The following is a 16,808-nucleotide window of genomic DNA, read 5'->3' as shown; positions in this document are numbered from 1 at the left end:
AAAACTAACCACAGTCAAAGAGAAGAGCTTCGCTGGCTATACTTGCTGTCACGTGATGGGTTTTCTAAAATGACGTTCCTACAGAATATGTTTTTACCTGATATGCCCTGTTTGCAAAAACAGTGAAAGAAACAAAAACACCTATCCTGGCAAAGAGAGGAAGTGAGTCAGAACCCATTTTCGGCGGGCATTGCTGACGTACAGCTCACATTTTTTGTTTTCAGACCTTCAGACATGTAAGAAATCTGGCTTGGCCAGGCCTGGCACTACTTATGAAGGGCTGTGCCAGTCACATGAAGGACCTTTACAGTACTCTGGCATTTTCTGAGCACGAGGAAGTCAAAATTTATTTAACACCCACGCCTTTTTTCTAGACTGTTTTCTGTATTATATTGTTTGGGCTCACCGTAGCAAATTCTTCCGTGTTAGAACTTTTCTCTGTTTTCACATTTGAACAACTTCATGGGTTTCGGGGGTTTGCTTGTAGCTCTTAGATATCCCTATATATTATATCTATATTGCGAAATTTTGACTGTCAGCTACATGTTGGTAAGACACAAGCAAAGTATTACTGTAACTAAGTTATTTTTAAAGTTAAAATATATTTTTATGTGCCTTTGGCTTTTTATTGCAGAGTCTGCATTTTATAGGTACCACATCAAATATGGTCATTTGACTTTCCATTGGGGTTCCATTGTAAGCTGTGTATGTGTATGTTTGGAAAAATGTATTCATACTTAGCTTTATTTTTTTTCTTCATCTGTTATCATACTTTGCACAGCAGCCAACAATGGATTGACTGTAAAGTGTAAAGGCACAGGTTACTCACAATGCTTCTGCAGAGACTGTGGGCTACACCACATAATGTTATTTGGAAATACGGGTGTTTTAGTACAGTACATGCTTGCATTACGTGGTACTTCATACAACACAATACAGAGTAAATGTTAAGATAGAAAAAAAGAATATACGTATATGTGTGTGTGTGTATGTGTGTGTTTATATAAATATATATAATTGAATCACTTCTGTAACCTGAAACTAAACAACATTGTAAATTAACTAGACTTCAGTTTTTTTAAAAATGGTTAAATTAAAATAATCTCATTATGGGGGAAAATGCCCAATTCCAGAAACAGACTTTTAATTACGTTGTACTTATTTTGGTAAAAATGCATGTCTTCATTGTGAATCTGGGATTTGTATACTATGAGAGTGATGATACAATTTTATTTAAGCATAGCAATATAATAAAGAAATGTTGAGAAGTCGTTTTTTAGAAAACTGAATCTCTCATGTTAAAAATGAGGTAACTGAGAGCCAGAGAGGTTAAGTAACTGACTTAACATCACACAGCACATTGATGGCAGAGCTGGGTAGTGCTCTGCTGCCTCCCAGTTCATTCTAATCTTCCCCTTTCACGAGCAGAACTCAAGACCTGGAGCCGTAGACTCCAAAGCTGTCTGAGGATATCTGAAAGGGCCAATAAATATTCGAAGTATTGTCCAGCACCCTTCCTGGCTCATTGCCTTCACTACTGGGCGGCCCGAAGCCAGGTTGAGACTCACTGGAAAGGGAGGCGGGTAGCCTGCAGCTTGTGCGCTGCTTCTGAGAGGGGGTGAGTTGCCAGCCCTGGAAATTCCACCTGTGTCAGGGAGTCATGGGAAGGTGCCCAGGTTGCTATGGGAAGGCTTTCTGCCCTGGCTGCTGCAAAGCAGCCCCCTGCCAAATCCCGTCTTGCTGACTCTCAGCGGGAAAGTGGGAAGTCAGAGGAGAAAGTTCCAACCTGTCAGTTAGAAGGGAAATAGCTGAGAAGCCATCTCCCCACCATGTGAACGATCTTAGCATCTTAGTATGTGTGTGTGTGAGAGAGAGAGAGAGAGGGAGAATGTTTGGTAGAGGACGTCAGGGGAAGAGATGGGGGGAAACGATCAAGTGGGTTTAGGAGAAGGAGGCTCTGTGTAACCGTGTGCGCGGGTGGGGGGAGGCTGCCTGGCTCCTGGAGATTGTTTAGCAGTCCGTCTGTTCACACCTACTTACGTAGCTGATGACCTCAGACCCACCTACTTGTCCTGCGCTTCCCCTTCCGGGCTCCTCTTATTCCTGCTCCCCTCTCCGCCCCCTCCCCCCAGGCTCCTAGGCTAGGGGAGAGTGACGGCAGCAGAGATAAGGACATGCTCTTTTATGTAAGGACACAAGTCCCTGCTAACTTGTGGGTTAGAGAGCTAGTCAAGGACAAGGACAAAGCTGCTACCAATGGCCCTGGTCTGTGTCCTGAAACACAGTAGTGTGGTTACTCACCCTGGCTGGAGAGCAGGGTTGCTTGGACTGCATTCTTGGGAGTGAAATGAAACTTGACGGTGGGAGATACTACTGCCTCTACTGAGTCATAAAACTGGGATCTTTGGGCCAAGGAGTCCCAAGAAGCTGATCACTCTAGTTCTTTTCTCCTTGGAAGAAGATTCTGGAGGACTTCAGCCTGAGAGGTTATAATGTTTTAAAATTTTAAGTTGTGAAATTAATTTAGTGAGTTGTGATCAGAATATTATTAAAAAAATGAAATAGAGTAGACAGTAGACCAGGGTACGTTATTACATGGAGAAGGTGAGTATTGTTTCAGGAAACTATTTTTAGTGTTGTGTGTGTGTAATTGTGTGGGTGTGTACTGGGTCACAATGTATTTCTTACTGTAAGTCACAGCCAAAAACTTTGAACATCATTGCTCTTTTAGAAACTGTCAGGAATGAAGACTTGGAGTCACTGTAGGGTCTGCCATGTAATTGCTGTGTGACCTATGGTGAGTTGTTTAACCTCTCTGACCTTCATTTTCCTCATCTGTGAAGTGAATGAATGAAACCAAATGAGGAAATTAAGCTGATGATATTTCTAAGGTTCCTTCCAGTGTCAGATTCTATAATTTTTAAGGTAAATGAGAATTCAACCTGTTTTTAAAGATTCTCAAGGAAGGAGATGACATCCTCTCCAACAAGCAATAATTTCCATTAAAAAACAGCTCTTTCTCTTTAGGCTTCATTCATTCATTCATTCACCAAATATGTATTGATGAGTCAGACAGTGCTCTAGGTCCTGGCGAGGCAACAAGTGGGATAAAACACAAAACTCCCTGCACATGTGATGCTGCCTTAGAAACCTCTGTAGCAGTTTATGTTTTGTTTTGTTTTTTTTTCACTTACCATACATTTAAAATAAAACAAAATAAAACTGAAAACCTTCTGTGGACTTGAGAGGATAGTTATCATTTTTCCAAAAGTTGGTTTGGACCCTCAGTTTCTCCTTCGATGAAGTGGGAATGCAATCACGGAATGCTAACAGTTCAAAGTCTGAAGGGTTCCAGAATGTCTTTTTTGCTCAGAAGGGTGACCTGACCTGATAATCTTAAATAGATAGACATCTGAATGTTCCAGACAGGAAATTATTATTTTCCTTGAATATTTTCCTTTTTTTTCTAGGAGCTCTTGAAACCACAGACCATTCACTGAAAGGCAATTCACTTTAAAATGTTCAATTTCAGCTTGACATATTCATCTTCTCTCAGTATAGAGATGCAGAGCCTCCTTCGAGGACTTTGGGATTGGGGTGGCATCTTTCTGGCCTTTAGGCCGAGAACTCTGCTGTTTGGAGAAGGGGTTGGGTAAATGAAACCTGCAGACCCCTGGCTACCAGGATGCTTAAATTCAGTGCTAGGAGTGCTAGAGGACTTTGGAATCCGAAATCATCCTGACCACCAGGGGGCAGTAAGAACTTGTTTTTGCACACCCCCAATGATCGCCATTCCCGTCTACTTTAGCCTGCAGTTACAGGCTGGTAACATGACCTTCTCAAAATATGCCCGGCCACCTCAGAGCCCCTGAACGCCAGGGCTATAAGCAGTCAGTTGGCTGATTCTCCTCTCTCTCATCTCCCAAAATTAAACGTGCAGGTCCATTCACTGATTCAAAAGGTATCTATTGAATCCTTTTATGTATCAAGTACTGAGCTAGACTGTGTGAATCCAACCTTCATCAAGGCAAACCCTCTGCTCTCCAGGACCTCACAGGCTAGGTTTTTCCATAAATGACAGACAAAGGGCTTGTTGCCCCCAAGGTGGTTTCACATGGTCCTGAATCCAAGGTCATAAGGCTGTTTTCTTATAGTGAGGTGAAGTTTCTAGGCGAGCGGATCATAATCTTGACATTTTCAAATGAGAGAATATAGATCTCTGTCAGTGAGATTTAGGAAATGCCTTTGGTATTATAGCTAAATTTTCAAACACCAGTTGGAGCAGACTGTATAGGCTCATCGTGAATCCTAAGTCAGGAATCACTGTTTCGCTGTTGTAAACTTGCAGGACTGATCAATCTTTCTGGACCCAAGTTTTCCCAGCTGCTCTCAGAAAAGGCCAGGACGCTAGTAGAAAACTAAGTGAGATGGAAGAGAATGATATTGTGAGGCATTACACCGGCCTAGAATCCCCACGGGGATTTTGCTCGCCCCTTTGCTGTGTGTTAACAGCTGGTTGTTTGCGTGGTTCGTAGCTTCCCTGCCACCTCTCTTATTTGGTGTAGACACAGGGTCTAGGTTATGTTAAAACTATAGTATTGGAACCCAGAAGTCAATAATTATCCAACCAAGGGATCAGATTTTATTTTATTTTTCACAATAACTTGGATGAGTTGAGTGTGTAAATGGATGACATGTTATAGCTCACTACTTTCTTAAAAATAGAATGGAACAAGGGAAGAATTCTGGGACGCACTTGTCCCAGACTGTTTTTTGGGGGTGGGTATTGCCCATAGGTCACGTTAAAAAAGTTTGGCAGGATTACCAATGCATGAAGGCATTGATGGGTAATGAGCATTTATAATTAAGTGCAATAACTGGGATGTACAGGGAATCTGCTAGGTTGATTTGGACTGTCTCTAAATGGCTGAGCATGAATTCGTGCAGGGATAACCCTGCCTCCTAATAATAACACTGATCCAGCGGGTCAAGTTTAGGTTCTTGGGCTTCTTCTAGGCCACACCTCTGAAGACTAGAGGTCCTCTTTAGTTGAAAGCCCACTGCAGACGAAAGTAGAACGCTGCTTCTGTAACCTCCAGATAAAATGCGATAGTCACTGTCTCAGAAGACTAGAAGTAATAGCGTAAGGATTGAACTGGTCTATAGTCTTTGTCTTCTTTTTAATTTTATCTGTTATTTGCCTGGAGGCAGCACTGATTAGACTAATTTTTACCAAAAGCCAGAGAAAAAGAAATTTGATTACATAATTTGATGACGTAGGAATTTTTAGGTAGTGAAAAGACCTTTGAAGGGGAATTAAGAAGCCCCAACCTGTCATTGTCTTACCACCTAAGTACCAGGTAAGCACTTTCCATAATTATGGTTATTTGGAAAGGGCGCACCTGGCTGGAAATCCCGCCTTTGCCTCTTACTATGGGACTCATGCAAGTCCTTTAATTTCTCTGATCCTGCCCTCTCGTCTGTAAAGTAACATTATACCTATTCTCCTTCCTTTATTGGGGTGTTGTAAAAATCATATTGCTCATTTGTGTGGAAGTGTTTCAATTACAAAGGGCTATACAGATGTGGGTTTTTATTTTGTTACCTGGCCCTCAGGGTCTTGTCTGGTCTTATCTGTTTTGCCTGCCCTTTCTTGCCCTGACACCCAGACCCAGAGTTTCTGGGAAGGAGACTTGATGGTCAATTGTTTATTTGTCTTTGGTTTTTAGAATATGCCCTTTGTCCAGGCTGTCGGTGCTGAGTTACCGTAACAGCCTAATGACCTCCTGGCTCCAGACTCAAGGACCTTTGCCTGCAGCTAGTGTGGCTTCCTGTTAACATCTACTCGTGAGAAACGGGCCTTATTTCCACCTTCAAAGTTGGTGACTTAGATGCCTGGAAATAGAGTTCACAAGGAACAAATTAACAACAACCACAAAACTCACAACAAACATTTAGAGCATGTACAGTCTTTTTTTCTCCATAGGTAGTTAGCCTTCTTTCCTGTCTTTCGAGGTCAATAACAGGTGCGTGACTTACCCTCACTGAGTTTCAATTAGTTTCGAACTGTGGTGGAGTTAGCATTGAGTCTCAAGATGAGATTTTTCAAGTGGGTTCTCCACGTCCACCGCCCACGGGACATCTCTGATTCTAATAAGCTCAGGGAGGCCGAGGTGGGAGAGCTGTGATTATGAAGACAGGGACCAGACCCTTTGGAAGCTTCGAGGACAAGGAAAAAAGGAGTTTATAGAAGCAGAAGAAGAAATGGGCGAAAAGAGAGGGGAAGAAATCTTCCCGAGAAAGGGAGAAATGAAAGAAATGGAGGAGGAAAAGGGGAGTGAGGGAATCAGGATGGGGTAAAAGGAGGAAGATGAGGGTCTAGGAGACTTCTTTGCTCCAACCCCCTACTGAGACAGAGCAGAAACAAATACTTTAGAGCTAAATCAGCTGTGCCCAGATGCCCCTGAGATGCCCCATCTGCGCTTCTAAGACCGTCAGGGATTCAAGCCTCTTGAGCGCCCAGGCCTCCACCGACCCAGGAACACCCTGCTGCTCGTCCTTGATCCAACAGGCAGTGGCAGCTGCCTCCCACATCCCTAAAAGGCAGCATAGCCATCGCCTCCTCTTGAGAGCTGGAACATCACATGCTTTCTCAGGGTTTGAGGAAGACAAGGAAGACCTAGAGAGAAGATGCTGGCAAAGAGAACTCCCAGATCACTGTCTGTAGGGAGAGGCTGTGAGAAGTGATGAGAGCAGAGAGTGTGTCGTTGGAAGACAAGAGTTCAAGTTCCCCTGCTCTGCCCCTTAGTTGCTAAATGGCTTCCAGGCAAGGTTTAATTTTTTTTTTTTTTTTTTTTTTTTTTTTTACCTGTGAAACACATCTCCACCTTCATGCCTACCTGTGGTTTATTAAGACAATGGATGCTATCCCTAAAGTGCCTTGCCTACCTCTTAGGGCACTTTCCCAGGGCCTTCTGTTTAAATATTTGGATAGTTTACCTTCTTTAGTAGGTTATATGCTCCTCAAGGGCGGGATACTTACAGATTTATCTCCTAGCATGGTACCTAGAGTACAGCAGGCATAACAGATATCTGCAACAGGCATCAAATAATCAAATAAACAAGGCAGATGATGGTTTCCTTTTAGGAATCCAGCAGGTAGATCTCTAGAAATCATGTCAGCTCTGGAACTGATCTGCTATTATTTAGTCTTGATGTGGCAGGTGTGGGCTTGGCGTTACTGGCTTGAGTTATGTTTCGCCAGAGATTGAGAACTACCTAGGGACCATCTGCACATCCCTAATTTTCTTCTTTTTAAATTAAGGAATGAATTTAATTTTGACATTTTTTAGATTAAAAATATTTTATTACCTTAAAAACAATCATTATGAGCAAGTGAAATCTATAATGACACCACTTAGTACAATATAGAAAATCACACACACAAACACGATGTTATCATTTTAGTGTATGTGCAATGTATTTCCACTTCCAGCAAATATATACAAATCTATGCAAATAACCATAAGTGATTAAATATATAGTAGATGTATGTTTATATTTTTAAATAGTTGCATTTCTCCTTTCAGTGAAAATACCATGATTTCCTTAGTCATTCTGTTTTTAATATTTTGGTTATTGGCAACTGTTCACTGTTAAATAAACATTCTCTCTTACATAAGAAATAATCCTTATTACTGTTGAAAAAAGAGAAACAAAACCTAAAGCAATTTGTTGAGTGCCTATTACGTGCCAGGCACTTTACTTGTAGTGTATCACTTAATTTCACAACCCGGGAAGTGTGTATTATTTTTCTCCTTTTGCACAGAAGAGAAAATGAAACCTAGAAAAGTAAGTAGCTTGGCTAAGTCACGTAGGCAGTGAATATAGAGCTAGGATTTGTATTCAGGTCTCCCTAACTCCCAAACCCTATTCCTCCAAATAACAAAGCTGGTAAGCGCAGGAATGTAAGGGCAAAGGTGTTAGGCTCTAACTAAATTTTTCCATGTTGCTTTCCAAAAGCTTGGTGCTATTATATAAAGCTCCACTCCCTAAGTATACTATTTTCCCCATAACTTTGTCTGACTTCATCTTTTAAGCTAAGAAACTCAAAGACCTGTATCCATTCTCTTCCTTACCTTATAAGTATTGTTTTTAGACAGAATCCATCTTGAGTTTGAGTATTACCTGCCTGCAAAAGAACGTCAATTATATCACAGTCTGCCCTGAGTTCACCTAAGGGTAAGGACTCTCACCCTTACTGGAAGGTGGGACACACGTGGTTTCCTGCCCTCCAAGCCAGCAATGGAGAAAAGTTCCACTTCCTTCTTTATTCGGTATCACCCCTTATACCTTTGAGAAATGCAGCAAAGCACATATACTGTCAAAATGAGAGCTATGGGGCACTCTGCTGTGATCTTTCGTGCCTTTCCCTCGTCGCATTGGTGGCTGCACTGGGGGAATGTGTCTGGAATAAAGAACTGGTCGACCAACATGAGGAAACGTAATTATGGGACGGGTGGTGGTGGTGGTGAGGGGACATTGGAAAACTTCCACGAGAACTCAGGGACCATTTGCACATCCCATTTTGTCTGTTGAAATTCAGGAATGAATGGAACGCTCCACGAAGCACCGGAGGAGGGATCAGGGGGAAAGCGTGGAGCTCTCCCTCTTCTGGGTCCTCTCTGAGGAGCTCAGAACTTGCACGATGAGCAAGAGTCCTTTCTTGTTAGTCACCATTTAATCGCTAACTTTTGCCATTTTGCTTTTTGTTGGTAAAACTGGACTTCGAGTTTTGTTTTAAGTATTTCCTATTAAGAATCCCTGTTAATCGTTGACTCCGTGATGCCCATAAGGGTTCCAGATATCATGCACACATACGTGGACTTTGTGCAAAATCCACACGGCTGCCATTGCTGTAGCCCAGCCAAGGGTTAACTTGGTATCTTATTGTTGAGGTTTGTTTGCGGTTTTTCCCTCTGGCATCAGTGTCTTGTAAGTTATAGAAATAAATAAAAATGGTTTCTCTTTGGTTCAAAGAGAATTTTCCCCTGCAGCTGATTTTACTATAATATATAGCTTAATATAAAGCCTCACATTCTGAATACAGTTAGCCTTCAAAGTGGATTAAGACTGTCGTGCTCGGGGTATTTCCAAGGCATTAGTTACAGTACATTGCATTAACTTTGCCAGTTGCCTCTCCTGTAATGAAAGGGATAGAAAGATCACCCGCTTGAATAGAAGACCCAAATGCCATCTTTTAACTTCTGTGGAGTGTGATGGAGCTGATAATTGAAGGGGCAAAAACCATTCCATTGTTAGGAAGCAAGCATTCTCTCGTTCCCTTAGAAAAGGCAAGTACGGAAATCTGAGATGCTGGACGCTGAGAGTTCTGTTCCTACGAGTGATCATGATCATGATCATAATCGTTCCAATTGTTACCATTTTCCACCTCCCCCCTTCTCCACAGGCCTTAAAATGAAAAAAACCTGTATTTTAAGCTATGAAGTTGACCTCCGTCTTTATTCATGTCTTTTTTTGTAAGTGGAGAACTACTGAAATGACACGTGGGTTTCATACAATGCAGCCTGTGTAGCGCTGTGTGAGTGGATTTTTATAGAGCTCCCTGGTGTATGTAGGATGTGTCTGTGCAGCCAGACATCCCTTGCTGCTCGATGGCCCTTATTACATTAGCGATGAGTGTGCAATGCTTATACACACGATGGCAGGTGCAAAAGTTATACCTCCGTGGGCTTTTCTTAGCATTTACTATGTGCTAGGGATTGTGCCAAGAGCTTTATGTGTATGATCTTGTTTATCTCTTACAACACAGCCCGTAACACAGGCACTGTGGTTAACAGTCTGATTTTTCACGTGGGTTAACTGAGGCACTGAGACATTAGCTAACTTGTTAATAAATGGTGGATCCAGGCTTTGAACCCAGCCATTCTAATTCAGAACCTTGCACGTAACTGCTAGGTCATACTGTCAACCGTACATGAGGAAATAAAGGGCTATTATAAGCTCAATGTAACTGGAAAGTATGCTGTAAATGTCAAGGATGTGCAGATATGTCTGCCAGCTTTGGGAATTCGTATCTGCACATACCAGTACTGACATTTATCTCAAACTGGTCATGTGATGGATATTAAGAATGCATATTTTTACAAGGCACGTGCCATAACTGTGTAGGATAGGCGTATGAACGAGTTATCAAATCAGGTAACAGTTTAGGACCAAGATGCTGCCATTGAAGACAGAGATCATTCCACACCAGAGGAGAGACCAAGCTAACCACGGGAGGGCACAAACTCTGGCATCAGATTGTGATGCCGAAAACTCGGCCTCTGCGCACTGGTGCCAAAATGAATCTCGGAGACAGAGTTTTGGGTGAAGTAGAAAAGAATGGCTTTATTGCTTTGCAGGCTAAGGCGGACACGGCAGACTCCTGCCCCTCAGAAACTCTGTGTCCCAACCTGGGGGGATTTGGTGAGGAGTTTTATAGCAACGGTTCAAGGACAGAGTTGCTAATAAGCATCAGGGTGTGTGCAGGGCCTGCACTGCTTTAATCTGGCCACAGGTAGTCTCCTCCTTTGTCTCTGCATCCCCTCCCTTCCCTGATTAGCAATTGCTCGCATCTGCCCTTTGACACTCAGGGAAGGTCATGGAGGCTGGAGGCTGTTCCCTACAAACAAGAAACGGGGGACACAGAAAGGCTTCGTGCCCAGGAGCCCCACAGGGTCCTGCTTGGTTTCAGTTGTGCAGTTTGAACCCCAACCCAGCTGCTGATTAGCTGTGTGTCTTTATGTGACCTTTCCAAACCTCATTTTTTCTCATTTGAAAATGGGGGTAACAACTACCTCATTGGGGTGATTTGAGGATTAATCGAGATCATGCCTGATTCACAGTAAGTGTGCAGTAAATGTTAGCCAGTCCTACTATGATTGTGTTTGGATTGGTCTAGTTTACATAAAATTCCCTTCCCACCTTCGGCATAGAACCTGTGTACGTCAGTAGCTCTTTGTAACATTTCCCCTCAGAAAACAAGCAAATCGTTCCTGGAACCTGGGCCAAACTCTTACCCGTATAAGGCACTTAGTGCCCATAAAATGGAAAACAAATTATTTTGACAGTGTGCTGTAGAGAGCACTGTTAGTAAAACAGTAACAGGAAGGATGAAGCAGTTTAACGTGTAGAAGTATGTGGTAACTTCAGTAAATCAAAAACTGTTCTTAAAGTTTATTTTTTTACAAAGTATGTGCTACTGTGGTTCTGGACTCAGCTCCTCCGTAATTAATGGATTAAGTTCGTCTTTGTACCGCAGCAAACAGGCTAACAAAGACAGCCAACAGAGAGGTACTTCTTGAGCTGAATTCCTTATCTATAAAATGTGGCGGGTGGCTTCCTCTAAGGTATTTTTTCCCCTTTGAAACTCAAACGGAATGAACAGTCATTTAATTGTGGAACTAAATCGTGACTTAACATTGGCCTTATAATCAAGATTGGCAAACATCCTTGGGACAGGAAACCATGGAAGAGGGTGGTTATTTTTTGGAGTGCAGGGCAGCCGCAGAACTCAAGTGGGCCTGGGCTTCCCACAAGGGGAAGCTGGGAGCTGGGCCTATCTGGAGATCTGCGCAAGAGAGTAGGATGAAATCCTTTCTCACAGGAGTGGTTAAACTGAGGCCCTCACCAGTCCCTGAGGGAGAATTGATTAAACTCCATTTCAGGGTGTTTTCTTAAGAGTTGATAGGTAAGCAGCTGTTTCCAAACGCATTCTTGTTCCTTCCTTTAATCGCTCCCCAAAGATTCATAGTCCAAACACCCTTACCTAAGAAACCTGAGCTTTTAGTTAATCAGGAATGGATGTTCTGGGCAAGGAGCATTATAGTCCCAGGTGACTTCTCCTGAGACCTCCTATGCAATGTAGCATGAGTGTGTCGTGATGATCTGAGGGCAAGTACGACCATGGTCAGAGCTGTCCCAGGGGACACTGCAGGGCTGAGATGGACCGTGTTCTTCAGCCTTCGTCTCTCCAGGAGGGCAAGCAACCCCCAGAGAGCATGGGGCTGGGAAGCTAACTGCACTGGGTGCCTCTTCAGTCCTCCTGACTCCCCTCCACCAACACTGCCCCACCCACCATTTCTTCACTCACAGACGTTCACTGAGCAGATACACCATGTGGGGTGGTGAGCTCCGTAACAGGATGACACAGATGAATGGGACAGAAATCTTGCCTTGGTGGCATTACAGTCTGAGGGGATGTGGAAAAGGTACACGAGTAATTATGGTACAGGGTGGAAAAAGATGTGTTGCAAAGCAGTGTGGGTAAAGTGCGCCAAGGTCTTTTTATACAAGTAAGGATTGATTTAAATGAATGTGGAGGACATTCTCAAAAAAGAAAAGAAGGAGAAGTCATAAAAGGACAATTAGAAGCTATTGTGGACTTGTTCCAGCACGTTGGAACCTCTGGGATACTATCAGCCTTCGACCTGGAAGTGCCCGCCGAAGTCATCTGGTCTCAGTCTCAATGTGAGAATGTCCTCCACGCGTTCAGTCTCTGCTTGGACACCTCCCCGATGGGGAACCCACCATTTATTTTTGGATGAACAGTGTCTGGTCATTGAAGGAAGGGGGGAGAATCTCTAAGAATGGGGTGTGTGTGCGAAAGAGAGAGAGAACAAAAGAGACAGAGACAGAGAGAGGGAAGAAAGAAGAGGAGAGTGAGAAAGGCAGAGCAGTAACCTAGGTTTTCAGTATCCTGGTGGGGCCCTGCCTGAAGGACAGTGGGACCAAGGAGTGCTGACTAGTCGCTCTTTGGTTAAGCTGGGAGATTTCATTTCGGTGGGGATGGAGTCTAATGTGCTGGTTCCAAGGTCCAAGGATGCAAGGGTGAACTTGCACAGAGTGAGATCATGTGAGCCAGCCTTCAAGAACGGAGACTTTGCCCTGGCTAGCAAGATTGAAGCTACTGCCTTCCTAAGTCCTGCAAACAAGTTAGACCTACCTGTGGAAGCTAAATTAGAACCCAAAGACCACAGAGAAGATACTTTTAAAAGTCTTTAGTGTTTACTCAGCTACCATTTCAGCAGACGGTGGCAAGCCTCGTTTTAAGCAAACCAACTGAGTGGAGCCTCAAGCGGCCCTGTTTGTGCACAGGCCCTGCTTTGGAGCGTTGTGTGGAAAAATCTCAGTAACAGAAGCCTCCAGGCACCAGCACCTGCAGAGCCCTGCTGACTCACCTGAGATCTACAGGTGGACTTCTTAACAGGTAAGAGGTGTGAGAGAGACACTTGGGTACAAATTAGGAATTAGGGCTTCACTGACTTCTTTAGTTGCAAATGAGAAACTGCTTACGTGACCAGAACGTGCCAATACAAAGTACTTCTTGGACTTCCCTGGCGGCGCAGTGGTTGGGAGTCCACCTCCCAATGCAGGGGACACTGTTCGAGCCCTGGTCCGGGAAGATCCCACATGCGGCGGAGCAATTAAGCCCGTGTGCCACAACTACTGAGCCTGCGCTCTAGAGCCCGCGAGCCACAGCTACTGAAACCCGCACGCCTAGAGCCCGCGCTCCACAACGAGAGAAGCCACCGCAATGAGAAGCCCGCGCACGCAACAAGAGTAGCCCCCGCTCGCAGCAACTAGAGAAAGCCCGCGCACAGCAACGAAGACCCAACGCAGCCAAAAATAAATAAATAAAGTGTTTCTTGCAAGCACTTCTACCAAGTGAATTCTACTAAATGTTTGGGATAGAGTTTCTTTTCAGAGTATTTAGAATTCAATAGGAAGACCCAAGGAAATTGGTATTAACTTTGTGGTGTGTTTTAGATAGGGAACAAATAGGAACTGACCGCATTAGACAGGAAAACAGTGTCTCAGTTTGTAGAACGACAGTCGCAAGTATCAGTTTATTTACCAAATTGCAAATCAAAGTCTTCACAAAAAATGGCAGGGAGAACCAGTTGAATAGTGACTGACAATATATTTTTTACAGGAAGTTGAAATAGAGTAACATGGAGGAGTGCAGAAAACACCGGTTTGGGGTTCAGACTACTTGGGTTTGAATCGCATCTTAGCACCTAAAGCTGATCTCTCTGGGCTTGGTTTTCTTCATCTCTAAAATGGGAAAATTGGCACGACCTCAGGATTTTCGTGAGGCTTCAATGAGAAAATACAGTGCCTGGCTCGAGAAATTTTAGATGAATCTGCAAATTTTTAGGCCATTGGAACATTTCTAATCTATGCTTGGCTAACACAGATTTTTCATTTGGTTCAAGCCATCGTTATCATATATTTGCTTTGAAATGAAAGGATATGAGCATGTAAGTTGATCATTCACAGACATACTGTTCATTAAGGAGTAGTATTGTTGCAAAATTGTGTATCAATTGAGCAATATTTGAAATGCACGAGGGGAATTTCCCACATCAAGGAGTTCTATTTGTTTAAAGCCAAAAGGCCTTTGCAAAAGCAATAAACACTGTGATGTCTTTTGTGCAAATCTGAACTTTCACGTGTTGGGATCAGTTCTAGGGAGGTGTTTGTGTTTCATTAACTTCTTGCTCTCTGTGGGTTTATGAGGGAATTAGATGCACACAGAATGTGTGTGGACAAAAGCAGAATGAGTATCTGGATTCCTGAGTACCATTTGTTTTTTAATTATTCTTTTTTTTTTTTTTTTTTTTGCGGTACGCGGGCCTCTTACTGTTGTGGCCTCTCCCGTTGCGGAGCACAGGCTCCAGACGCGCAGGCTCAGCGGCCGTGGCTCACGGGCCCAGCCGCTCCGCGGCATGTGGGATCTTCCCGGACCGGGGCATGAACCCGCGTCCCCTGCATCGGCAGGCGGACTCTCAACCACTGCGCCACCAGGGAAGCCCCTTAATTATTCTTTGAGGTCAAAATACTACCTCCAAAACAACACTGGAAGGAATTAAGGTGGAATTTGACCAAAAGATATTTGACTTAACAGAAAGCAATTTCCATTTCACCCTTATGACCTTGGTCCAAGATTGAGCTTACCAGTGCCTCAGTTTCTCATTTGTGACCTTGGGGTGGGACAGGGCAGAGGAAGAATGGACCAGATAGCTAATGAAATTGGACTAAGTATCTGATGTGTCTTCCAGGCCTATAATTCTATTGCCTAAGAAAATTCTATTGCTCATAAAACTTTCCAACTGTCAGACAGAGTTAATATGTCTTCCCAAAGTACTAACTTACATCAAGGGAGTGGTTGAGGGTATGGGAAACGGAGCTCTTTCTTTTCCTGGAACTATGAAGAAACAAGATCACTCAGCATTCAGTGACGTTTCAGGTTCATGTGGACATCTGGTGTTCAATGGTGGTCTCCTCGTAGAGTGTGCTGTATTCAAGTTGATTAATTGAATAAAAATGTTCCTACACCTAAAGAAACAATCTATCTTAATGAATCCTTTTTGTAAAACAAATGCTTTGTATTATAAGATGATCATTACAATGCATACATTTTTTAAAAGTATTTATTTATTTATTTTTATTTGGCTATGCCAGGTCTTAGTTGCGGCAGGCAGGCTCCTTAGTTGTGGCATGTGAACTCTTAGTTGCAGTATGCATGTAGGATCTAGTGCCCTGACCAGGTATCGAACCCGGGCCCCCTACATTGGGAGCATGGAGTCTTAACCACTGCACCACCAGGGAAGTCCCCCCAGTGCATACCTTTTAACTGTTTTATTATTTTTTTAAAAATTATTTTATTTTATTTATTTTTGGCTGTGTTGGGTCTTCGTTGCTGCACACGGTCTTTCTCTAGTTGTGGCGAGCGGGGGCTACTCTTCGTTGCGGTGCACGGGCTTCTCATTGTGGTGGCTTCTCTTGTTGCGGAGCTCGGACTCTAGGCACATGGGCTTCAGTAGTTGTGGCACTTGGGCTCAGTAGTTGTGGCTCACGGGCTGTAGAGCACAGGCTCAGTAGTTGTGGTACACGGGCTTAGTTGCTCTGCGGCATGTGGGATCTTCCTGGACCAGGGCTCGAACCCGTGTCCCCTGCATTGGCAGGGGGATTCTTAACCACTGCGCCACCAGGGAAGCCCACCCCCAGTGCATACATTTTTAAAATCTGTGTTTTCATACACCAGGATTGCTTAAAGCAAAGTAGACCTTTCCAGTTCATAGACTGTGAGAGCTACAATCGAGACTTCAGAGATCACCCAGCATAACCAATCCCCAAATTCCAATTTCAGAGTGTTTAAAGTACCAAGCAGTCACTGAATTGTGAATTTTGTGGGCAGTGGTCCAGGGTCTCAGCTTCTAGCGGAGGGGTGGGGGAATGCTAGCACCCGTGTTGCTACTAGGGGGCAGTTGCGGGCAGAGTACAGCCAGGGTAGAGGGTGGTGGACTATTTATTCCTGAAAAGTGGGAACATCTGACAGTGTGACTTTCATTTCAAGGCAAGAGCTCACACTAAATGCAGAATTTTACAGGAATGAATTATCTACACTTACTCCCTCCAGATGTGTTCCTTGCAGAAGGATAAATAACTCAGGTTGCAGTGGGAATCTTTGTCCAGATGTGGATTACAGGGACTGCGGCTAAAATGCCTCTCCTGAGCCCAGCCTTCTTTAGCCCCTTCCTGTGTCACAACAAAATAACTCGAATTTTTGGTTTGAAGTGGTATGTAAAGGCTAGTGTCCCTGTCATGCTTGTCAAACATGCCATTGTATCCATCAGAACAAACTGGGCAGCTTTTATACTTTCAGCGTCATACCCCAGGGCAAGAAGTTACCACGCTTCTGGTCGACCCTGGAAGCACTGTTCCAACATCTCTACTGCTCT

At 43.7% G+C, this 16,808-nt stretch overlaps 1 protein-coding gene across 2 annotated transcripts in view; it reads left to right on the top strand.

The window, feature by feature from the left end:
- Positions 1-11,343: 11,343 nt before the first annotated feature.
- The window catches only part of GRAMD1B (GRAM domain containing 1B), a gene marked incomplete at its 5' end in the record, with an annotated part of 186,030 nt that continues 180,565 nt past the window's right edge, over positions 11,344-16,808 (top strand). The window contains one exon of one of the 2 annotated variants that reach the window (XM_082844285.1): positions 11,344-11,355. Of the gene's footprint in view, positions 11,356-13,206; positions 13,271-16,808 lie in introns of those variants that run through there. The other variant, XM_082844284.1, reaches the window with a different exon arrangement.

This window comes from Leucopleurus acutus (genome assembly GCF_964270905.1).
Source record: "Leucopleurus acutus genome assembly, chromosome: 8".
NCBI classification, from domain to species: domain Eukaryota; kingdom Metazoa; phylum Chordata; class Mammalia; order Artiodactyla; family Delphinidae; genus Leucopleurus; species Leucopleurus acutus.
Note: the sequence above shows the minus strand (reverse complement) of the source record. Positions and strands in the feature narration are given on the sequence as shown.